The sequence below is a fragment of the Colius striatus genome, chromosome 23, assembly GCF_028858725.1.
Source record: "Colius striatus isolate bColStr4 chromosome 23, bColStr4.1.hap1, whole genome shotgun sequence".
In the NCBI taxonomy this organism is placed as follows: Eukaryota; Metazoa; Chordata; class Aves; order Coliiformes; family Coliidae; genus Colius; species Colius striatus.
The window spans coordinates 1352039-1377477 of record NC_084781.1 but is presented as its reverse complement, the minus strand read 5'-3'; the positions used below and the strand labels follow the sequence as shown (position 1 = coordinate 1377477).

General features: G+C 47.0%; 1 protein-coding gene across 3 annotated transcripts in view; it reads right to left on the bottom strand.

Moving 5' to 3' along the window:
• FLI1 (Fli-1 proto-oncogene, ETS transcription factor) overlaps positions 1–25439 on the bottom strand; it is a 93652-nt gene that overhangs the window by 51461 nt on the left and 16752 nt on the right. The gene's annotated exons all lie outside the window — the stretch shown is intronic.

The following is a 25439-nucleotide window of genomic DNA, read 5'->3' as shown; positions in this document are numbered from 1 at the left end:
AGAAGGCTGTTAACATTCATTTTGCAGCATGACAACCAATGCAAAATGACCTTTGGTAGGGTGGAGTTCAGCTGAGAACCTACCCCCCTTAACAAAGCTCACTTTCCTACAGCAGAGGGGATTGCCTTCCCATCATGGTGTTGTCTGAGATGGCTGCAGCACAGGTTTCCCTTTGCTGAAGAGTTTCTTACACCCAGGCCAGGCTAACATAAAGAAAGAAGCAGGCCTCTGGGCACATCTCCATGTTCTTAGCAGAGCTGATAGGGCTGCTCTTATCTCTTAACGGGGCAAGTCCCCTGAGCTGTGTTGAAAAGCCTTTTATCAGATGCAATTTCAAGAGTGTTTCTAAAGTAGTTCTGCAGTTCTGGCAGGGAAGTCGAGCTTCTGACTAAATCTCCTCTGCTTTTGTTTAGGCATTGGGGTGAGGGAGTAGGACAAGGTCTTATTTGTGGGGCCAGCAAAACAGGGCTGCTCCCCTAGGCCTGCCCTAAAACAACTCTCTGCTCCCTTCAGCCAGAGGAAAACCCTGTCAAGGAATGGCTTAACGATCTTCTAATATTTCCATGCAATTAAAGGCCACATCTGTCTCCCAGACCTCGTCCTCCTTCGCTCTAATGTACAGACATGAACTAAACAGTCTGTCTTGTCGATTCGCAGGGTTCACACAAAGGGGCCCATTCATAACACAGGCACTTGGGTTAGTTGCTGTGTGTGTGAAATGAAATAGAGTTTGCATTTGGAGAATAACCTGAGCAAGAGATTTCTGCTCTAATAAATCAATCAGCTTTGCTGGCTAATAAAATACACCACCACCACCACCACCCCCCACCTCCCTTCCTAATGCTGACTGTGCTAAGCAGGCAGCCACCCTACAGAGAGGCAACTGTGGGGTTTGGGGCTAAAAGTGAGACGCTCTGCTGGCTTGTTATTAAAACTCTTAGGAGGGTTTGAAGAAAAAAACAACAGGTACCAGCTTGGCTTGAATTTTTCTGACAGCTTAAAAGCAGGAGTTACCCCCTGGCTCAAGAAACTGGGGGGTCACCTCTGTGACCTCGGCTGCACTAGTCGCTGGGTATGTGTTTTACCACTGTCTCAAAGCCAGGCAGGGTCCTGCTCTTGTCTTTGCTCAGTCCTTTCTGAAGAAAAATGGGAGCATTCAGCTTTCAAAGACCCATTTGCCAGAGAAATTGAGGGCTTTGAAACCAGAACACGAAGTGAGGCACACGTTGGCATGGTCCCAAACCAACACCAACCTTATGTTTTGCCCAGACTATGAGTTTCAGGCAGTATCTACATGTATAACCAGATGGATAAGGTAAGGGAAAGGAATATACCCCTGCTTGCTTGTAAATGCCTTGGGGAATGGGCTGGTGTAGGGTTTTACTCTCTTTTCTGAGCCCAGCTGACGTGTATTTGCTCATGGTCTGTATCTCTGCCATCTTAGTGCTTCCACAAGCCAAACAAATGCACTAATAACGTTGACACCTCCACAATCCTCCCCCCATCCTTTCATGAGCATTCATGTCTGCAGGAAGCACAGAGAAGATCATCCTGTGGTTCCAATCCTAGAGCAATATTTGGGAGGCATGGCCCCATTTATACCACTGTGTGTTCGACTCAAGTGTGTAAAATGAAGGGCAAAAGTGGGTGTCAAGGCCATGGGGTAAGAGAGATGGAGGAGTTTCCCAGTCCTGATGCTAGACAAGAGTCAGAATGATTCTCCAGAGAAGTCCACCTTAAGTGAACTGAAGTGTTTTGTTTCTGAAGGTCTCGTTGCACTTTTAACCTTTTGGGGTTTCTTAAAATACAGCATTTGGCTTCTGCTTCTAAATAAAGAGTTGGGTTTCGAAACAAAATCTTGGAAAACTTGAGAAAGCAGCAAGCAGGGCTTTCAGCAAACTATCACAGATCAGCCTTTGCAGTGCCTTAGGTGGGGCTGTGATGAATTTGCATCTCTCTGACAGAAATACACCAAGTTGAGAAAGGTCAGAGCGTACCTAAGCTGGATCTTCTGATGGAAACACAGATGGGGACAAGGAAGAGATTTGAGTTCAATGACAGCTTTTTGGGAGATAAGGCCAAACTGAGTCTTTTCAGGCTTGCCACCGTGCCAGCAAAGTTTTGCCTTGGTCTTTGGGGTGATGTCTGATCAAATCTTCTGTGGGCACGTGAATGACTCTCACACCAATGCTCAGAGTGTGCAGGGTCTGTCCTGGCAAAAAGGTCATTAACTAAGAAGTTATGGCCTGTAGATTTTGATATCTATGTCATCCTTAACTCTATCTGGTTTAATTTGCCTTAATACTTCCACATCTTTAACATCTGGCATTTTGATATCATGTTGATTAAAACTATGCCTGGAGGGAAGTGGAGATCTCCAAGAGATACACACAAGGACCAACTGAAAACTGCAGTCCCCTTCTGGGATACCTGACACAGGTTGGGGTAAGCAGCAAGCCTGAGCTGCATCCTCTGGGGATGTGATTTCCCTCCCAGGCACAGTGGGAAAGGTTCTTTCTTGTTTAGGAAGGTACCACATGAACATCCAAGGGAAGAAGCAGGTCTGACAGTCACTTTCCTCATCAGCATCCTCTTAAGAGCTGCCCTGGCCCTGTTAGCTTGTGATGATGATGATGATGATAAAGACAGTCTGATGGGGACAAGAAAGAGACTGGAAATGCGGCTTCAGGTGATGTTTATAGGATGAGCAGGAAGACAGAAAATCAGCTCATCACACACAATTCATCTCTGAGGGAACCTGGGGTCTCTTGGATAATTCAGTGACAAAACACCTTACAGAGCTGCTACAGAAGAGAGGTAAGAATGAAAGTGACCTTTTGGGTAAAACACTTCAAAAGGAATGAATGCAAAACACTGGGTGAGACCTGGCCACAAACAATCCAGAGAACACAGTCAGAAAGAGCTGCCATCAGCATGCCACAGGCTTCCTCACACTCCAATTGCAGTTCTCAGAAGAGAGCTACAAAGTGGAGCTGCTGGTGTCAACAGCAGCACTTCAAGAGACCTTGGAGAGACATTAGGGCTTCTCCTGTGCCTTGGAGGTGTACACATTCCCCTCTTCTCCCCAGACTCACTCCTTTTGCTTGGGAATGAGAAGGTAGGATAGGGAAGAAACCCAAAGGTTGGCTGGCAATATCCACTGATTGAAGACTCACTATTTGGGCTACATCATAAGAGTTGACAGGAAAAAAAACCCCTAAAGGTTAATGTTGCCAAATCCTTACCTGCAGGTGTGAGAACAGATTGGCCTACCTGGAAATATGAGTCATCTCTCAACCAGTGCTGGTAAAGCAAGAGCCTGTATGTGGTAATGTGCTAATGATAAATGTAGGTGTGGGGAAGCAGAGACCGTGCAGCACCTTCTCTCCTGTTTGCACTGAGCACTCTCAGTGAGCTTCCAAGATCAGCTCAGACTGTCAGAGCACCTCTCTGACTTCAGAAAACCAATGGACTGGAGAAGCAGCAGCTGAAAAACAGAGTTTCATCTCCCTCTTTAATTCATCTCCCTGGTTTAATTTGCCTTAATACTTCCACATCTTTAACATCTGGCATTTTGATATCATGTTAATTAAAACTATGCCTGGAGGGAAGTAGAGATCTCCAAGAGATACACACAAGGACCAACTGAAAACTGCAGTCCCCTTCTGGGATACCTGACACAGGCTGGGCTAAGCAGCAAGCCTGAGCTGCATCCTCTGGGGATGTGATTTCCCTTTGCAAGTCCTTTGGGTACCAAGTCCTTTGCAAGCACTTGGTACCCAAATGGTCTGTCTCACCATCCTAGAGTGGCAATGCCTGGAAGCATGGTCCTGCCATGCTTTATATTGGAAAGGATCTCTGGAGATCACAGCCTGATCTAGGTGGGACCTGCTTCTGCAGAGGGGTTGCACTAGATGATCTCTAAAGGTCCCTTCCAACCCCTACCATTCTGTGATTCTGTATTTTAGGTATCTTACACTGATGCAATGATAGATGCTCTGCTCTCCCCTGCTACTTCTCCACTTCAGAGTAGATGTAACACATTAAGGAATGCCAGAAGACCTCAAGGTTAATCACCAGGGAAGCAACCTCTTTTTTACTTCCAGTATCATCAAAGAAAAAACGTTAGGTGGGTGTTGTTAAACATGTCAGAATATTGCCTGGCTTTATCTCACGTGCTAAAGGTCATGGTTAAGGGGAGATGTCATGTCACTTGTCTCACCTGTGAAAAGCTTCTCAAACATTCAATCAAACAAGACACAAAAAGACATTATTCACAGGAGATCAAACAGCACCAACTGCAGCAAAATCAGGCTGAGAGCCCAAATATTTGCCTTTTTCACCACACTGCCCTAGGTGCTGAGCCACAGTGTGACATGTCAGTGAGGTGTTTCCTTTAGGGACACCCTCAGAGGCAGAATTAGGAATCAGGCAAGCAAAATACACGTTACCCCTTATTTTCCTCAGTGACCTACTCTAGGTGGTCCTGTTCTGGCAGGGGAATTGGTCTTGGATGAGCTTTTGAGGTCCCTTCCAACCCCTTGAGATTGTGTGACGTAAAGCTTTTGAAAACCCCACTCCCTGCCTTAAGTCAGCAAGGAAATATCTCAAGAAGCAAGAGCAGGAGCAGAGCATTCTGTCTCTGTTCCATTCATCCAGCTTCTTTCCCCCACCTCACCCCTCATATTTGCCTGCTATTCCCATTTCCTTCCTTGCCTTTCACATGAAACCTATCTCTTGCACACACCCCCTCTGCCTCATTTGTCCACATTCACAGGCAAATTGTTTCACAAGGATCTTCCTTAAATGAAAAATATGCTGCTTCTGAGCATTTCCCACTCCCCTTTTCTCATGAAGAGCAGCAAATGGATTAGCCATTGGCTCCTGGCTCCTTGCACTGCTCCTCTTCAGTTTGTCCACCTCTCTTGGCAAAACCCTCTTCTTTAACTGTGCTCTCAGCAAAACTGAAGGAGCAATTCAAGAATTGCTTTTGTTGGATAAAGATGGGATTGGCTATCTGATGACAACTGCACTTTAAGAGACAGATCCAAGCTCAGTAAGTCAGAGCAATGCAACCCCCCAGGTTCATCTGTCCCTTCAGAAGGGAGCTCTTCAAGACTTAAGCAGTACAATTCTCCTCTTTGGCAGTGTCCATGTTCTTTTTGACACATGGCTCTATGTTTTTTTGGCTTAATTGAGATGGAAAGTCTAAGCCCTTGCAGCAAGTACTTATAATCCAGGCTTTCAGCATGTTCAGTGTAGTAAAAAGCACGTTGCCAAGGCTGTTTCAAGAAACGATCGGTTGGAATGAAGTCGCGACGTTAAAAACCGACCCAGTGGCAGGAACCCTGAAGACTTCATTCACACTTTACAAGTCAGGGGCCTCCCTCTGCAGTTCCTTTGCTTTCTTCTCCTTGTGTTGATGTCATTAATAAGCAGATGGAAGTGTAACTTTTGCTCCTCGTTTTAGGACGGTACCGAATCCACTCGACAAATGACACAATTGAGACAGAACAACTTGGGAGAGGTTTGCATTTTTGCTTGTTGCAAGCCATGCTTTAACATGTGCTTAATTTCACAGAATCTTAAGGGTTGGGAGGGACCTGCAAAGCTCATCCAGTGCAGCCCCCTGCCAGAGCAGCAGCACCTAGAGCAGGGCACACAGGAACTCATCCAGCTGGGTTGGGATGTCTCCAGAGAAGGAGCCTCCACAGCCCATCTGGGCAGCCCCTGCCAGTGCTCCCTCACCTCAGCAGGGAAGAAATTCCTCCTTGCATTCCTTTGGAACCTCTTGTGTTCCAGTTTATACCCATTGCCCTTGTCCTATCCTTGGCCATCACTGAGCACAGCCTGGCTCCAGCCTCCTCACACCCACCCTTGATGCATTTGGAACATGACTGAGCTCAGCCCTCAGGCTCCTCTTCTCCAAGCTGCAGAGCCCCAGCTCCCTCAGCCTTTCATCAGAATGGAGATGCTCCATTCCATCACCTCTGTGGCCCTGCCTTGAAGTATGACAGTCAAAGCACTCACAATCTGGGATGAGAAGGATATATGCCCATGACTTATACTCGGGTCAACTCATGGATTCACTAGCACAAGCATGTACCATTTTGCTGCCTTAAAGTCTATAAATAGAGAATAAGAAAGGAGAATATAAATCAAGGCAAGCCTTTTGCTCAGCTTCTGAAGGATGAATGTCATGCCCAGAGGAACAAACCCGAGGTTAACTGACAAATACATTTGTTTAGAAGCAAAAAAACCCACCCCACACGTTTTTTGACTCGAGCCCCTCTACACAAGACCAGTGAGAGAAGTGGAGAAGGTTAATGTATGTGTGGATTATAGTCACACCCTCACCCAGGCTCAAACCCTGTGCAAGCTGCAGTTAAAGAACAACAGGAAATGGCTGGAGTATTTATAGCATTATTGTGTTTATCCTGAAGTGATGTTCTGCACAGATTATGAAGGGTTTTTTTTCGTGGGAGAGGATACAGCTTGTGTCAGCTGGAGATTTGCATGTAACTTCACCCAATATGCTCTCAGCTACACTTGCAGAGCTCCCCCCTCCTCTCTTACCTTTGCTTCTTAAAGGTTTGCTGTACATCAGGCCTTCCCTGAAGCTGACACCATGGCTCACCCCACAGTGCAAACAGGAACCCTGCAACCAGTGTGTTTGGCCTCTTTTTTACCCCCCAACCAGATTTACAAATCCACAGCAAGGTGTCGTGAGGAAATAAAACCAAACCCACACACACCAACTGTCCTGAATTGCTGAAGTCCTTACTACACCCAGACAAAAGTTCTTCTCTGCACTTTGGGTTCTGTGAACAAAGAACTCCAGGACACCAAAAGGCTTGTATCAGGAGCCAGGGTTTTGCTCTTCAGGACAGCTCCTGGGATTCAGTTTGGTTGGAGAATCATTTCTGTGTCCTTTCTTTTCAGGCAGGGTAATAAAATACCTCCTCATTTATCCCTTTTTTTTTTCCCCTGGGGAAAGCATTCAGCAAAACAGAGTCATAATCTTCCTGGAAAAGTCATCTCCATATTCCCAGCCTCAACCTCAGCATCTTCCAGCAGATTTCAACGTTGTAAGGAGACTTAATTCTTTTCTAATTCATTCCCATTGTCTACATTTGGCCTGAAGTTTGATAGAGGGATAAAAAACCCCTCAATGCATATGAGATTAAATAGCTGATATACCAACTTAATATCTCTGTAGGGTAACACAAAAACCCCCTCCACCCACTCACAAAACCTATGCAAGCATCTGTCCATCAATGCAGAGCGGTTTTATCTCAGTGAGAGATACAGAATAAGGAACATGAAAATAATAGTGATAAAAAAGGGCAACTCAGGAAGCAAAGAACCTGTTACTACTTCATTGCCAGAGCAGGTTTCATTCCTTATCTCAGTTCCATCTCCTGAGGTTTGCTCGACTCATGAACGTTCAGCTCAGTTCTTTTTTGTTTCTATCCCATGATCTCTTAAAAGAAACCTCGATTAAAAGCAATCAGAACCAATCCATCATATGACACTCTAGGCCATTTACAGCCTGGGACAGTGTATGAGCAAATGTTAACTCTCCTTTGAGGAAACAGAAGGAAATCCTGCTTTCATTTAAGCTTGCAACCATCACCCCCACCCCCATCTCTGCACTAAATCACAGCATCTCCATGATGCCGTTGTTTGCAAACATAACAAGTCCCTGCTTTTGTCTGTTTAAGAAACAACCAGCAAGAGAAAAGCATCAGGAAGTCCCCTGTGAATGAGAGCAAAGCTGCATTTCTGGATGTGCCACGTTAATGAATGCAATCGAGCCTGATATCCCACCAAAGCTTCTTCCTCTGAATGCTGTTCAAAACCACTCCCGGTTCTATTAGTGCTTCATTATGGTGGCACTGATCAAGACCAGATTTCCTGGGCTAATTTGCATCCTATTCTGACAGGTGCTAGTCCAGGTGTCCTATTGTCATTCTGAATTAATAAACACGACTCAGCTACCCCCCCCTCAACCCCCTCCTTTTATCATGTGTGTGATAGAGGAAATAATAGACGTGGAACAAAGCAAGGGGAAGGCACAATGCAACTTATCTGACTTCATCTACCCCCCAAAAAAGCCTTTCCTGGGGTTTTGCCAGGTTTAATTTTAAACTGACAGGCTCACACAGCACTTCCCTCCCATCATCTACCTGTCAAATTGCTTCTGTGCCCTCCCCTCACCAGCCTCTGTCTTACCCCAACAGCACAAGCTGGCACAATGCACAATATCTAGATTTCTCTTTCTATGAAGTGAACTGAGAGAGCATAAGCCAAACCCTCAACTGTTTCTGATTTGGACAGCTCTTGCTCTAAGATATAAACTTACTGGGATCACCTTGTAGCCCTTAAAGTCATCACTGGGCATCCACAGATTCTACCTGTCCCTTTCCTTGCCAATTCATCACTCACAGACTAAAATTAGAGCCCTAAAACCATGGAGTTTTGTGTTGCTTCTCACTTTCTTGGGTTTTCATGCTGTCTTGTTTCTCCCTTCCCTTTCTCTCTGATTTCTCAGAGCTTCTCTGGCCATGTGTCACCCAGAACCAAACACCTTCTGACACATTGCACTCGTATCACACAGAGTGTTTATTATGAGCCCAGCTTGGTGACAGGAGAGTATTAATACAGAGATAGCTCACAACTGCCCTGGCCTTGTTTGCTGTTTTTCACCTGCTTGATACTTCTCATCAGCTGAACTCCCCCTCAGATTTCTTAGGTCTTTTCTGGCAGAGAGGAAACACATTTAATACCAGGGCTGCTCTCTTAGCCTGCAAAAGTTTCCCTCTGGCTTTGTGCAGGGACATCTCACTTGTTTGTTTGCACTGCTTGAGCCACATGCCTCTATCCCCATATTTAATCCACCTCAGATCTCCATTGCTCATCTAATCTGCAATATAATCATCTAAAGACACAGGAGGTATAACCCAGGCTTTCTTCATCACCTTCACTAGAATGGGTTTACAACTGGAGCTCCACCTGTTTGTGTGGAAGGAATAGAGCTGAATTTCTTAATGTTTCTAGAAACTCATTCCACCCTGCTTCATTCTGCTAAGGTATGGCTAGAGAGAGAAAACCCAGACTCCATGGCACATGTCTCAGCTCCTGCACTATGGCTCTGTGTGCCATGACCAAGTAAGATAAGGAGCAATTGTCTAATAGACACTAACATAACCAGAAGAGTGGGTGGATGACCATATCAGGACACCATTCCTTCTATCACAGAATCATTTGAGTTGGAAAAGAGATTGAAGCTCAGAGTCCAACCATTCACCTCACCCTGCCCAGCCCAGCACTGACCCACAGCCTCAGCACCTCAGCCCCATGGCTTTGGGATCCCTCCAGGGCTGGGCACTGCCCCAGCTCCCTGGGCAGCCTGGCACAGGGCTGACACCCCTCTCAGGGAAACAGTTCTGCCTCAGCTCCAGCTTCAACCTCCCCTGGGGCAACTTGAGGCCTTTTTCTCTCGGCCTGTGGCTTGTGACCTGGGAGCAAAGATGGCCGCCCCTCCTCCCCTCAGCCTCCTGTCAGGGAGCTGCAGAGAGTGCTGCTGGCTGCCCTCAGCCTCCTCTTCTCCAGGCTCAACACCCCCATTCCCTCAGCCCCTGCCCAGCCCCTTGTGCTCCAGCCCCTTCCCCAGCTCAGTGCCCGGCTCTGGCCACGCTGCAGCCCCTCAGTGTCCCTGTGGCAGTGAGTGAGGGGCCCAGCACTGACACAGCCCTGGAGCTGCAGCCTCCCCAGGGCCCAGCACAGGGGACAATCCCTGCCCTGCTCCTGCTGCCACCCCACTGCTGAGCCCAGCCAGGATGCCCTTGGCCTTCTTGCCCCCCTGGGCACGCTGCTGGCTCCTGTTCAGCACCAGCCCCCCCAGGCCCTTTCCCTGCAGCAGTTTCCAGCCCCTCTGCCCCAGCCTGTGGCTGTGCCTGGGCTTGGGGAGGCCCAAGGGCAGGACTCAGCCCTGGGCCTTGTCCAACCTCATCCCATTGCCCTCAGCCCATGGCTCCAGCCTGCCCAGGTCCCTCTGCAGCCCCCTCCTGCCCTCACACAGATCCCTGCACCCACTGAACTTCGTATCATCACCAAACTGACTGAGGGTGCCCTCGATCCCCTCACCCGGCTCATTGCTGAAGATGTTACACACACCTCAGCCTGCCTGCCTGCCTTACCTACTGCATCTTTTTTGTTTGTTAGGATGAGTAGAGAAACCAGCCTCTCTAAGTGAAACATTCAGGGTTTCCACTTCTGCAACACCCCCGCACCCAACCACAGAGTGCCAAGAAGTGTGTGTGTGGGGGGGATGTGGGGTGAAGGCTCAGAGCTTGGCTCAAAAGGTAAAACTCATTTCCACTGTGTTTTCTAACCTCTTTGGGGTTGTTTTTATTTCCTAAAGAATCAGCTTGCAACAAATGGCACTTGTTAAATGACTGTCTAAGACAAAAATGGTGCAAAGCTCCCCCTCCTCTCCCCTCTCCCTCCCTCCCCAAGCTGGAAAGCAATTGTCCTCAGCAAGGCAGGCGCTGAGCATGCACAGTCAGGTGCACGTAGAAGAGGTTCCCAGTTCTATAGAGCATTGAGAGACAAGAGCTGTTCCTTGTTATGGCCAGCTCCTAATGAAAAAATTTGCCTGCCACGTAGCCAAAGTGTGATCTGGAAGCAGATTTGCACCTGCCTGAGGCAAGCTGACATCCAACAATGAGAGAGCAAGTGGGTTAGCAAGCAGCAAAGTGAGAGGGTGAGAGCTCCCTTGATGCTGCTCATCAGGATTTGCAGACCTTTCTGTCCAGGAAAAGCAACTCACAGCTAAAATGACCTTAGCATCTTTGATTACCAGGGCTGGGAAGTAAAAAGCATCCATGAGGTTTGTAGTACTGAGCAGACAACCCCTTGCTGCCTCTCCTGCTCATGCTGAGGGGGCTGTGACTACACAAGGCAACGTGTGGTGCATGACATTTCCACCAATGCCATTGTTTTAGGTGATATGGGCTTCAGAGAAGAGACTAGGGGTTTGTTTTCCCCTGTGTTTCATAAGTGATTAGAACATTTGATGTCCTATAAATAGTGTCTGTCCTTTCTAGTTGGAAACTACCCCCCCCCCATCCTCCAAACCCATCTCTTTGCATCCAGCTGCTTTGAGCTTTATTTCTGAGAGGATTTTCTACTGATGTTTTAGACACCTACAGTGTTCTTTATCCAGGACTTAGGAAGATCTGTGTCAAGTTTTATCACTTTTCAGCCTTCCCTCAGGAGGGCATTACCCATTATTATTTTACAGTTAGGAAAATCAAGGCACAGAAGCCTCTAATGATTTACCCAGGGCTTCTGGGTAAGAAAAGTCTCCACTTAGAGGCTTTTGCTGTGATGACTAGACAGCATTCTTCAAACTGTCTAGCTTTTTCAGGAGGAGGGACATGTGAGTGTGATTCTTATCTGCTGAGCAGATACCAAGTTGAAAGATCTGTCTTTTATTATCTTCTGACTGAATAATAGATCTTAGATGCTAAGAAAACTTTGTTATAGATCTGAACATGATTCTCTTCTGCAAGTGGCCTTATCTATAGAACCCATTAAGTCAGTCATAACACAGAGGGAATAACCAAGTACACATCTTGGACATAATTCCTAGGGAAATACTCCACTGGCCTGACCTAGAATGAGTAAACTTCAAGTTGTCCCTGGTTCACCCTCACTCTGGAGGATAGCTCCTGTTCCAAAGAGTTCTGGGTAGGAAGATAAACAAGGAATGAGCAGTCCTGCCTCACAGTTCAGTGGCTTCCTCTGCCTGTACAGAAAGTCCCAGAGCTAAGAATGGAAGTCAAGTGTCCTGGATTGTAATCTCACTTTTTAAGCACAAAACATCCCATTTTGGGTTGGTTTGGGGTGGTGGGGTGTTTTTTTCTCCCCCTAACACAATTGTTACTCTTGCAGCAAAACTATCTTTCAGAGCTCCTTGGTAGGATTCCCCCAGGGTGTGGAAATTGGCCATCCCACTCCTCTCCAAAGCCTGATCAGCTCCAGAGGAAAGATCCTGCACCCAGGCAGGTGTGGAGCTGCGTGAATCCATCTCACTGCAGGGCTGGATTTAGTAACAGAGACTTTCAGAGAGAAGATGAGAGACAAGGACTTGTCCTTCCAGATTCATTTGGAAGCAGTTTATGTGTGCAGTGCTACAGAGATGAACAGTGAGAGTCATCTAAGGCCTGCTCACCCCTCTGACCCTGATTTGAATCCAAGTCAGTGGGACACCAGAGGTGTAAAAGGTGAATATTTTACATACATCTCTATAAAATTGGATCAATTCTCCACCTGTTTGCTTTACTCCACCAGCCTAACTTGTGATTTATGCTGTCAGGGAAGAGCCATGCTCCTTTTATCACGCTCAACAGCACTTTGTTTGCTCAGTATATTGCACCTTCACTGAGCCTTGTGTCAACAAACACCACGTGTGCTGCCACCATCTGTATCAACTACTGCTGCAGGGGCAAAACTGGTTTGCAGATACACCTAACACTCAGGTAACAGCCCATTCCACACAGTTAAATCCCTTAGAGGTTTTGGACTTACACTTGTAGTTGCCATCAGTGTTCACAGAGGTAGAGTGTCTGCAAACCCTTGTGTGTGAGTGAAGTGAGGAGGGCTTGGAAAGACACATCTTTAAGGAGTGGTGTAAAAGTGAGAGAACCAGAGGGTGGTTCTTGGGTGGTAGTAGAGGCTGTGAGAAGAGCAATGTCCCTTCCTACCCTGTTGGTTCATCTCATGTCCCTGCAGAGCTCAGCCCTTGGGACATGAAGATCACAGGTGTCACTCATGACATGACCTGGGTAAAGAAAGACCTGGAAGAAGGGTCTGTCAGGACTCAGAGAGCCAGGGGTTTTTTTACAGCAGTCCACTCACTTGCCACTCATCTGCTACTTCACCTCTGTGCTGGTGTGAACAGCCCACATCACACATCTCCTTTGTATGGCTGATCTCCCTCAGGCTGGCACACAGCAGCCCATGGGGAGAAAGCTGCTCCTCACAAGACAGGGCTTTCTGTGCTTTGGGGTGATGGCAATTCATTAATTCCTGGTTTATTTTTGTAAGCCTGCAGCTGCTGGTTTTGAAAAGGCCAATCCTAGAGCTGCAAAAGTGTGAAAGAAGGGGTAAGAAATCCATTGGAAGAACAGATAACCTGAGTGGGGGCCTGACCTGAGCACTCTCTGCAGCTCCCTGACGGGAGGTTGTGACCAGGAAGGTTCAGTTTGTTCTCTCAAGTAACAAGAGGAAATGGCTTCAAGATATACCTGGGGAGGTTGAGATTGGAGCTGAGGCAGAACTGTTTCCCTGAGAGGGGTGTCAGCCCTGTGCCAGGCTGCCCAGGGAGCTGGGGCAGTGCCCAGCCCTGGAGGGATCCCAAAGCCATGGAGCTGAGGTGCTGAGGGCCATGGGGGTAGTGCTGGGCTTGGAAGAGTGAAGTCAGGGCTTGGACTCCAGGAGCTTCAAGCTCTTTTCCAACCAACCAGTTCTATGATTCTTCACAAGCACATACTGCACTGGACTCCTTAGAATCATAGGATGGTAGGGTTGGAAGGGACCTTTAGAGATCATCCAGTCTAATCCCCCTGCAGGAGCAGGTCCACCTAGATCAGGTTGCTCCTTCAACAGGCAGCTCAGGGCACTTGCTACTAAAGTGTGGAAAATCAACCATCTCACCCCTCTTAATCCCTCACAAGGGTCTTGGATCTAAGGGAAAACTTACAGCTGCAATGCTACAAAGCCACATGACAACAAAACCTGTGCATGGCTCAAAAGACTGGTAACTACACCCACGTCTCAGGAACATGGGGGAAGGTGGTTGCATGTTAATAAAGGACCTAAGGGCAAGAAGCCCAGGGGTTTCCTCCTGTTCACCAGGACATGGCTGCACTGAGATCACTGGAGCTGAAATCAGCCCCATCTTGTAAGAGCATCCACTTCAGATCAACCAGAGAAGGCAGAGAGAAAAGGAAGCATTTGCTTACTGAGATACAATTGCCTGAACTCCTCTGGGAATCCTGTGGCAGAACAGCTAACTGAACCACAGTGGGCACTGTTGAGGACAAAGGCTGGGGTGAATTAACTGCTCACAGATTCTTCTGACTCACTACAAGCCAGAATCCCAGAATTGCATCAGGGAGGGCTTTTTCCAGTGTAGGTTAATGCCAAGCACTGGGAACAGAGTGTGCACTCGTGCTGAGAAAGGCGAGTTCAAAGGGAAGCAGGTGCAGCTGAGGGCTAAGGAATAAGCAGAAGAAAAGGGATTTCTGTAAAGACAGTCAAAGATTTTTGCTCATCTCAGCAAAACAGAGAGAGGTAAGGCAGTGGTCTGTAAATACACAGGAGGCATAAGATCAGGGAAGGGAAAGTGCTGGCATGAGAGAAGTGTGAACCAGGCAGGAGCAAATGTCAGTCCAAAGAGAATCCATCCATCCTTTTACAGGTACCTTGAAGGTTTGGGGAAAGGGGTGACATGGTCAGCAGAGAGTGGGGAGAGATCAAGAATTGCTTCCACTCTGGAGTTCAAATTAAGTGCTTTAACTTTTCTTCACTCCTAAGGAATTTAGAAGAAGAATCTCTTGTTACATCCAGTGCTTAACACAACAGAGACCACTCTGGTCCCTGGGCACTACTGTTGCACAAGTAATTCATAACACTAACAATCAACCATAATTACATCCTTCCTGAAGTAGAGATGACATATGAGAAGACCAAAAAGTGAAGAGCAGGGAACTAACTGCAAGCTGATTGCCTCCATTAATGAGCATCCCCCCAGCCTCCATCTTCAGGGAGAGTTAGAAAGCCTCTGCTCTCTCTTTGGACAAAGCCAAAGGTTCATTGCAAGCAAGGGTGAACTTTGGGGCATTGCTTTGGAAAGGGAACTGCATCACTTGTTCAAACCTTTGCCTGATGCTCTGCAAGTGCTGGGAAGCTAAAGAATTGCTGCAACTGTAAAGCTGTAGAAAACCAAAGTGGACAGACCAGTGTCACCTTTAATGCTGACACTGGCTATATCTGTTGGGCTCAGAATTAAAAGCAAATGCACCTCATTTCCTCCCCAAAAGTGTGTCATGTGTTGATGCTTCTTGGGTAAGTTTTTCACACAGCCTTCCATATAACACTACTCAAAGTCCTGAGGACCCAGGATGGTTGTCAAGGGAAGGAAAGAGCTGCTTTTCAGAAGAAAAGGTTTAAAAGGTACCATGGCAAAGCCTTCTTGCAGATTTCCCTCTGTAAAATTGATGTGGGGGAGGTATTGTTTTATCAGCCTGGACCTGTCCATGCTCCTTCTTCCACTTTATGTGATGCAGAAGACAGATTAGAGCACAAAAGATTCTGCAGCAGGAGAGTGAGGAGCTGGAGTTTGAGCCACATGCCATTGCAGTGGTAGCAGTTTCCCTTCAGCTCACTAGAGACCTCTCAGATTTCAAGCACAATCTTCATGTCACAAGGGGATTGACGATCACTGGGGCAAAATGCAGCACACAGAAACTTTGCACTCGTGCTCATGTGGTAAAACAACAGGATTCAGAAGAAATATGTGCAATTAAAAACACCCCAAATCCTGATAAGACCTGATAAGACACACAGGTTTTCTCTCTGCCTCAGTCCCCTAATACCAGATCCTTCTTTCTCTTGTCACAACAGAGCTGTTACAGACCATTCTGGTAATATTTACAGGATGATCCTGCAAGTTCTTGCCTTAAATCACTTCAGGGATTGCTTGTTTGAAAGGCTGGCTGCTTGTGATGGACTCAGATGTGTGACTTTATGGCTCCTAGAAATAGCCCCCAAAATAGAAATATCTGTGCTCTGGAAAGATAGACAAGTGCATAATAGAGCTAATTAAGGTCTAATTAAGGACATTTTACCATGCATGTCATGTGTCTCCTAGCAGAAACTAGGAGTGTCATCATCAGAATAATTACTCTGGCTGCAGCAAACCATCTCTGAAGGGCCAAACCAGCTCTAAAGCATCAAACCATCTCTGCAGCATTAAACCATCTCTAAAGCATCAAACCATCTCTGAAGGGCCAAACCATCTCTAAAGCATCAAACCATTTCTGAAGGGCCAAACCATCTCTAAAGCATCAAACCATCTCTGAAGGGCCAAACCATCTCTAAAGCATCAAACCATCTCTGAAGGACCAAACCATGTCTGAAGCATTAAACCATTTCTGAAGGATCAAACCATCTCTAAAGCATCAAACCATCTCTGAAGGACCAAACCATCTCTAAAGCATCAAACCATCTCTGAAGGACCAAACCATCTCTGAAGGTCCACAAGTTAACACAGACTGTAGTCGAGATCCTCCATGCACCCTCAGGAGCTGTGACACCTACTCAAGAGAACTTCCAAGCTCTTGGGATCAATTTATAAGTGGTCTACATAGCTTTTGAGCTTGCACAGGTACCAAGAATGTGTGGCTCTAGTGATTTTTCTGTGTCAACTCAGGGGTAAATCACCTCTAAGAGTGTTTAAGGTCCACCCTCTGCTACAAAGCCCCAGGGATCCTAATGCCAAGGGCTTGTGAACAGCCACCAAGACTCTGTATCTCTGATGGTGACATGCTGAATGATGCAGTTGCTTCCTGCATTTTAATCCCCTATTTTTAGGGGAGGGCTTTTTGTTCCTTTGCCTGCTTAGATGATGAGCTCTTATTCCATCTACGTGCCAGGCTTCATCTTGGTGGGAGCCCCTGGGGACAACTCCCATGACTCAAGGAATTAATCCTACGACTTCTGGTTCTAATCAGGAGTCAGTCCTAAAAGCTGAGCTGCAACACGACCCTCGTGGACAAATCCTCAGAGTTTAGTGGGGATTAAATCAATGGAGTTTTGATGGAAATTGAATTATACTGTATTGAAATGGTTCCATAAACAGAGCACAGCACAAAAGGCGAAACTTCCTTGATTATTTCCCCCCTGGATTTTACAGAAGGGGTCTAATTTTCATGATACCTTTCCCTAGGCAGTGCAAAGTTACTTGATAAAGAAAATAAATCACATTTTGCCCAACGTCAAGGTGCAGGATTTTGTTCTGATGGGAGAAAAAGCTCCAGTCAGTACACTGAAACCTGGAGGGTAACGGTGTTAATTCCTTTCCTTGCTCAAAGGCTCATAGCTCCTGCTTCTCTCTTAGGCTGGGTGAGCAGGGCTGCTTGCAAACTGCCTTCTTGAGAGCTGATATGGTGCAGCAACCCTCTGCTGCTTCAGCCTGCTTTAACCATTGGCTATCTGGTGTCTAGCAACAGGACAAGGGCTAATGGGATGAAGCTGGAACACAGGCTTAGTGTATAAATGGTGTGTGCCAGGGGGTTGGGGCAGCACTTGTTTCTGTTGTCTCCAGCAACAGGACAAGGGGTGATGGAAAGAAGCTGGAACACTAAAAGCTCCATTTAAACATCAGGAAAAACTCTTTCAGTGCTGAGGTGAGGGAGCCCTGGCCCAGGCTGCCCAGGGAGGGTGTGGAGGCTCCTTCCTTGGAGCTCTTCAAGACCCACCTGGCCACGTTCCTGTGTGACCTGATCTAGGTGGGAGCTGCTTCTGCAGGGGGGTTGGACTGGATGAGCTCTAAAGGTCCCTTCCAACCCCCACCATGCTGGGATTCTATCTGTGGCCTCCCTTTCATGTTCCCACACCACACACAGACCTGAAGGCACATGGAGAAAACAAGCCAAGCCCTGGAATCTTTTCTCCTCTTCCATACTCTGCCGTTCCTGTGTGTTGATGGTTTGGATAAAGGAGCCCTGGGTAGAAACTACCTGTTGTCAGCTACAGATTGCACTGATTTCTGTGGGAATTGGGAGAGAGCCAGTGTCTGCTGCTGAGGATTGGGCCTACATGTGCACTTTGTGCCAACGGATCGCTCCGTCCCTCTCTCGCTGCTTATTGCTGTGTTCAGAAGCACTTTTATACTCAAGCCATAACCTGAGATCATGCTCCTCTGTCTGAACAAGAAGACAGCTGAGGGAAGAACAGTTGGAAGGAGAGAGTAACTGCCATTCAGTGTGGTGGTTTATGATAGAATTGGTTTAGTTGGAAAAGGCCTTTAAGCTCCTGGAGTTCAAACCCACCATTGACCCTCAGCTCCATGGCTTCCCAGGGATGGGGACTCCCCCACCTCTCTGAGCAGCCTGGGACAGTGTCTAACAACCCTCTCAGGGGAAAAAGTTCTTCCTAAGAACTCTTCCTAAGAGAATCATCCCTGTTAAAAGGCGTAGGGCAGCCAGTGTGTAGTAGGGCAGTGCCATTCTGTCCGAGACCCTACACATTTCAGGACACAAACCTCCAGCCCTGAGTTCAAAAAGCAGATCAATTCCTGCCTAGAAGCCTGTGCAAATCAATAAGAGCTCAACAACTGGTTATTTACTTTAGCAGGACGTTCAAAATCCTGGTGGCACACAGAGACTTTGGCCAAGATGTTCCTTTTCTGCTTTACTTGGATGGACTGGAGCATGAGGGGCTGCCCCACTGCTCTGAAAGTATCTTCTGCTCAGCAGCAATAGGGAACATTGCAGCTGGCAATGCAAAACCTCAAGTGAATATGAAGAGGGCACTATCAGTCTGGCTCAGGAAAGGAAAAAGGAGGGGGTGAGTGTTTAATGCTAACCATTATATGAGGTCCCAAGGAGATTTGGAACAGGAGCAGTGAAGGAGTTACAGTTTCCTTTGTTCTGTTAAAAGGGAAAAGGAAACACATCAGGAAACCAGACTGTGGAGCTCAGGAAGTCTCACTTTGGCTGATAAAAAGGAACTGATGTGAGGTTGGTTCAGATGCAGTTATAAGTCAATCATGCTTGGAACAACAAGAAAAGCTACTCAGAAGAAAGCAAGCCAGCCAAATTCTGCTCTTAATAAGGGTGTGTTAACCTCTCCCAGTCTTCCCCTTAACTTCTGGGGTTTTTTAAAAGAAAGCTGCTCTATCTACATGAGAAAAAAAACCCAACCCAAACAGCTGAAGTAAGAATTTTCTCATGGCACCAAAAATCAGTTTGCCAAGCTCACCCCACCTTCCACTGACCCCTTACTCAGGGTTTCTTTCTTTCACTCATCAACCAACTTAAAACAACTGTAGCCTTGCTGACTTATCTCCTCCCCTCAGACCAACACCAGCAATAGGTTAAAAAGGAGAGGTTTTGGGTTGATTTGGGCTGGGTGGGTTTTTTTTTTGCTGAGTGAGAAATCAGCAAATGACTAATTAAAGGCTCTCCTGCCCGTTATGGTATTTTCACTCCATCTGTGATTGACAGCCTGTGTGCCAACGTTCAGTTTCTGGGGGTGCAGCTTTGTCAGGCTGGGTTTATCACTTTATTTGCATTGCTTCTTGCAACTTTACAGTGGGTTTTGCTCTGGGATAGTCTGTACTGGAAGCACAAGGATAAGAGAGATGCAAAATCAAGCAAGAAGCTTAGCTGCATCCGTGATGTTTACTACAAGAGACTCCACTCAGCTGCATTGGTGGCTGGGTTTTGGAAACAAACAAAGTCAGAACAGAAAGTCTTGATACATATAAAGAGCCAAGGTCGTTTTCAGCATCATACTAATCATTAAGGGTTGGGAGGGAGCTGGAAAGCTCATCCAGTGCAGCCCCCTGCCAGAGCAGCAGCACCTAGAGCAGGGCACACAGGGACTCATCCAGATGGGTTGGAATGTCTCCAGAGAAGGAGCCTCCACAGCCCATCTGGGCAGCCCCATTCCAGTGATTTGCAAGACACCTGTGGGATTTAGTCTTACTTCTCCCATCAGTTTCCAGTGGGAGCTGTATATTCCATGCCCCTTAGGCAGTTCTACAAATCTTAATCAACCTGTTAGGCACGTAGAAGGCAGCTGGTCACAGGGAGCAGCTACCTTCAAAAGCTAGTGAGAGTTACAGGCTGGCAGTACATTTACAACTCAAGCTGCTTGCTTAGTTGGATAAATATGCACTCACATACCTATTTTTAGGGCTCTGGCTTCAAACCATGGAAGCAAAACAGCCTGAGCTCCATTAAAGTGTCTCTGGGATCAAATACCTACGGTCCCTGTCATCGTATCAAGGTTTCACCTTTGGTGAACAGGACCATCAGGACCACAATGAAACGTCTTCACCAGTAACATACATCCCTTTTTGTTTAAGTGTCTGTCTTAGAGCTAAAGGAAAAGCTTTTGGTAGCAGAGGTGGGGGGAGGAGGGAGGTAACGTTTGTGGCTTTACTACAAATGACAGGTTTCTAGCTCAGTGCTGCGTAGATACGCATCAGTAATTGTGTGGCCTGGGTGATGGGAGGAGGAGAGCAAGCAGGCAGCAGAGGCACTAACATTTCTGAGAGCTTTGGTAGTTGGAACTCTAATAGTAGAGCAGATTATATGTTGTCCTGTAGCTCTGCTGCTCGTATGATTTAGCTTAGTGGTGAGTTACTTGCTGGGCACCCCGAGCATCAGTGGTGACGAGGCACACGGGAGTCAGCAAAGGTTTAGGCCCAGCATCAGGCAAACAAACCCACGTTTGCACAGTGGTATTTGAGTCTGTCTTTTCAAAACCACTTTGAAATGTGCCCTCACCACCTTCTAAACACATTTGTTCCCTCACTTTGTCCTTAGGTATCCTCCATGGAAGTGGGAGGAGGGACCTTGTGAAGGCAGCTCTTTCTACGTGCTCCCACGTGCATGAGGGCACAGGAGAGGCACAGGCACTGGAAACAGATCTGTTGTTTGGTTCAGAACAAAAGATCTAATGAGGATTTTTACATTTGGGGGGGGGGGGGAAGTTGGCTTCAAACCAAGTTGCAGAGCTAAGCTTAGTGTATTAGAGCCAGTTCTTTCTAGGTGAGCCATGCACACATTCACACGCTCTGGCACTAACACCATCCTCCTGCAGCTCTGTAGCAAACCCACAGATATCTCAAAGCCTGAAGTTAAGGCTCCCTTGGCTCCTTTCATTTTCTTGCTTGTGCATGCTTGCACTGAGATGGGTCTGTCTTTAAGTGGTCAAGGAAACTCAAGCAGAATGAGACGCGTTGGTTTTCTCAAAGGCAACTTATGGGATGCTGGAAAGATGTCCCAGAATCTCAAGGGTTGGGAGGGATCCTGAGAGATCATCCAATGCAACCCCCTTGCCAGAGCAGGGCCACCTAGAGTAGGTCACACAGGAGCTCATCCAGCTGGGGTTTGAATGTCTCCAGAGAAGGACACTCAACAACACACACTGATATCTTGTGGGGAGAAAAAGAATGGAAGATGCTCCAGTTATATGTTCAAAAGTTCTAAGCCTGATCCTTCTGAGAAGATGGGAACTGAAAGCAAGAGGAAAGCCTTGTGTAAGACCAAGAAGGAGAGACCTAAGCAGAATAAACTCTGTTCCCCTGGGAAGAGAGGGGAAAAAAAGGCTTTTAAATGCCCTTCCCCCAGCATATCTCACCTTAACAGCATGCCATCTAAGACCTCAGTTCAAGATGCAACGTTATCCTTTTGCCTCTCTTGATTTCTCACAATACACCTCTGAACAGTCCCACTCTCACACCCCAAGACTCCAGCAAAACTCTCCTTGGAAGACATGCTGCAACGAGCGACAGAAGCTCCATCCCACCCCCCACAACTTACAGCAGGAGCATCACAAAATTAAAACAAATAACTGAAATAAAAGCATGAAATCCTCAAGCCATGCATGCTACTACTTAAAGTAACCACATCCTGTTAGGGTAAAATCCACAGTGGTGGAAAGAAACTACACAGGGCTCTCAGCACCTCTTTAAAGCCTCTGAGTGAAACCCCAAAGTGCCTAAAATCTAAGCAGTTGATGCTGTTTTGTTGTGTATTAGGTTTGCTTCAGTCTAATTTTCCCTCCCAGAGCAGGAACAATTCTACTACAGAGCAGAGCTGCTTAATTTTCTCTCTCAAAAGACTTTGCCCTCACCATGTTTTACTTCACAGTGGGAGCTGACACTGAACACCTCAGAGGTGAGAGCACTCAGCACCACAGTTGGAAGCTCAGACTAAGGCAAGAGGCATTAGTATTTGCACAGAGACTGGGAGACAAAGTGGCAGGATGAAAAAATACCCCCAATTACCAACCATCCCCAACTGGTTTGGGCTGTTGTGTCTTACAAAGGCATTATGCAACTTAAATGTCACCTGCACAGGGATTAGGGTATCAGGGATTAACGTGCTAGGTGGACTTGCTTCTGCAGGGGTGGGGGTGGACTGGGTGATCTCTAAAGGTCCCTTCCAACCCTTCCCATTCTGTGCTTTATGCCTTGGAAAGTTCTGATGGGTTTTGGTCAAAATTGCTTTTGAGGGACAGAGAAAGGGAAGGTATCCAGTGAGCAAACATCTTGGTGGTTTCTCCAAGCTGGAGATGAAGGATCATACCCTAGGAGCCAATGCCTTCTTGCCAGGAAAAGGCCATCTCTAAAAGGTCAAAGCCAGGGCAATGGAAAGGGAAAAAAATGGCAAGCCAAGCATTTAAACTTGCTCCAAAAGATGCCAAGAAATCAGTTCTTAGCTCAAGATCTCGATGGCCAAGTTTCAGGACACAAAATTGATTGTAAGAGAAACCTTACCCCACCCTTTGCTATAGCAACACCAACATGCAAGTTGTCTTCTGGTGGAAGTAGGGTTATCATCATCTCCTTGAGCCATGTAAAAACTCTCACTGGATGCCCTTCTACATGGCCAGAACATAAGGAGAAACATGTCTTCAGAGAATGAAGGCAAGTCACACTAAATATGCTCTTTTAATTATCAGCTGAGCTGGCATTTTGTCTAGAGCAAGGAGACAGTGATAAGACAGTGATGGAGCAGGTGAAATCTGGGTAAGAAGTGCTTCCCTCAGCCTGTTCCATGGGCTAATTGCTTTAATTGAGCCAAAGGATTTCAACTGTGCCCTGGGCAGATGCAGAAAGAGTCTTGAGTCCAGGCTGCTATCAAGATCTCTCCTTTCACCCTGTGATACCCCAATACTGTGCCTATACTTTCCTCTTAAGCTTCTTTTTTCATGCCATTCAGAAAGAGTTTTGATGGCAAATATATTCCCTTTGATTCCTGTCCACAAGTGGAGCTGAAACAGTGAAACCAGTTTGAAACCACACCATTTGCCATGGGGAGGAAGCCCATGCATGGGCATCTTGCTGGGATTAGATGTACCCCTTTTATTCATTCCCTTCCAGGCATTAAAAACTCAACCCCCCTCTCCAAAACAGTGTCAACTGAGTCAAAGAAGATGTGATTCAAAGCATCTGGAGGCATTGGCTCAGCAATAGTGATGTGAGGCAGTGCATGATGGGGACAGATGACAGTCTCAGGCTGACCTTCTAATATATGTTTAGATCCATGGAATTCCCTGAGCTTTGGGTATAAAACCCCTCTGGAAATAACTCCAAGTCACACTTGCAATATCAACAAAGCATACAGACATTGCCCAGGATCATCCTGACTCCCTGTAATGCCTGACCATGCTCTGTGTCCCCTTAGGGCTCAGCTCAAGGCTCCAGGGGAGTTACTCCTTTACTGCAAAGTCACTGTGCAGTTAGGCAGGTTTGCAGCTAAATCATCCCACACCTAGGCAAAAGCAGCCATCAGAGAGCCTGTCATCAAAACTCTTTCTGAATGGCATGAAAAAAGAAGCTTAAGAGGAAAACATAGGCACAGTATTGGGGTATCACAGGGTGAAAGGAGAGATCTTGATAGCAGACTGGACTCAAGACTCTTCCTGCATCTGCCCAGGGCACAGTTGAAACCCTTTGGCTCAATTAGTCCATGGAACAGACTGAGGGAAGCACTTCTTACCCAGATTTCACCTGCTCCATCACTGTCTCCCTGCTCTAGATAATCAAAGAGCCTTTTTTGTCTGTGCTTTCCCTGCTCCCTAATTACTTGTGTGCATCTTTCACGTCCTTTGCCAAGACATCCAGTTTTGAGAGGAACCAATTCAGTTCTCCCAGAGAGCAGACACTTGCTTTTACATTCCTTTCCTCTGGATACTGCACAGGTTTGCTTTACTCTGCCCTAGAACTGAGAAAAATCAACCCCCAAGCACAGGTTAGATATAGAGCACAACACTTTGGGAAAACACTGAAGCATCTCAAGCCACATCCTCTCCCATTGACCTTCACCTGAGAGAGGAGCCAGGCAAGGTGGCCTAACCCCTTCCTTTTAGTGGTGAAGTGCATCAAATCCATCAATGGTTGGCTCTGATGCTCCTTGGGAACCCTTTTTCTCCTCTCTAAGGGGACTCTCAGGCAGTCCTGAGGGCACTGACAGAGCTAAATGTGCAGTACAGGAAAAGCAGCAGCAAAACAGAACCTGCAGCAACTTGCTGATGCTCCTGGAGCTGCTCAGTGAATGAACCCAAGAGGTTGGTGTTGTATCTGGAGCCTGTCTTAGCTCAGCCAAATTGGTTCTGGACTACAAGTGAGGCAGGATCAGAGGGGGGAGGGAGAAAAAAAAAGGCTGCTGAGCAGATCCAAGAGCTGGGGCAGTGACCTGGGATGTGGCTGAGTTCCTCCTTTTACCACAGCCACCCCAACGTGACTGTGGGCCTGGCTGCTAAGTGGCACAGTTCCTCATCTCCAAACCAAGAGGGGATTTGAGGGGGGGTGGGGGGAAGGTTAGTAATAACACTTTGCAACACAGGGTGAGTGAGGAGAGGAGGAGCTCCCAGTAAGCACCATAAGCTACGTGGGGTTACTCCAGCAGCTCTGAGGATGGGGCACAGGGGAGGCTCAAACACACAGAGGGGGAAACTGCTGCTCTTTCACCACACAATATTCAGGGCTCCACAAATCAAAGGGGGTTGTGCTGCACTAAATGAGTGCTTTTGCTACAGATCTGAGGAGGTGGTAGTGAGGAGAAGGGGAGAACTGTGCCTGCTTTCTACCATACCTGCCAAGCCTCGTGCTTTTCCACCCTCCTGCCTTCTCTCCTCCTTTCCCACCTTCACCCTTTTCATCCTTTCCTCTTCCCGTTTTTTCTCTCTCCCTGCCCATCTCCTCCCCCTTCTTTTTCTTTCTTAACACCCTCCCTACCAGTGCACTTGTCACAAGCTGCAATCTAAAGGAGAAAGTTTCGGTTCCTGCCTCGTTTGCAGCTTTTTTAACTCCTCGGGTCAGCAAGAGAAAAAAAAACCCTTAACCGAAAAAAAAAAAGAGACAAAAAAAGAAGAGACACACACACAAAAAAAGGACTTTTAAGAAGAGATCAACACCCCACCCAGGCGATAGGCATCTTTCGAAATCCTCCAACCCAAACACACCCACAGAGTCTCTCGCTTCAAGGCTCTTGTGTTCGAGCTGCTTCTGTCCTGCAGCGCTCTCTCGCAAGATGAGCCCGTCAAGAACTTACACAAGGGTCCAGCCATCCCTCCCCTCCTCCCAGAAAAAACATTGCTGGGCTTTGAGAAACGGTGTGAAGCAC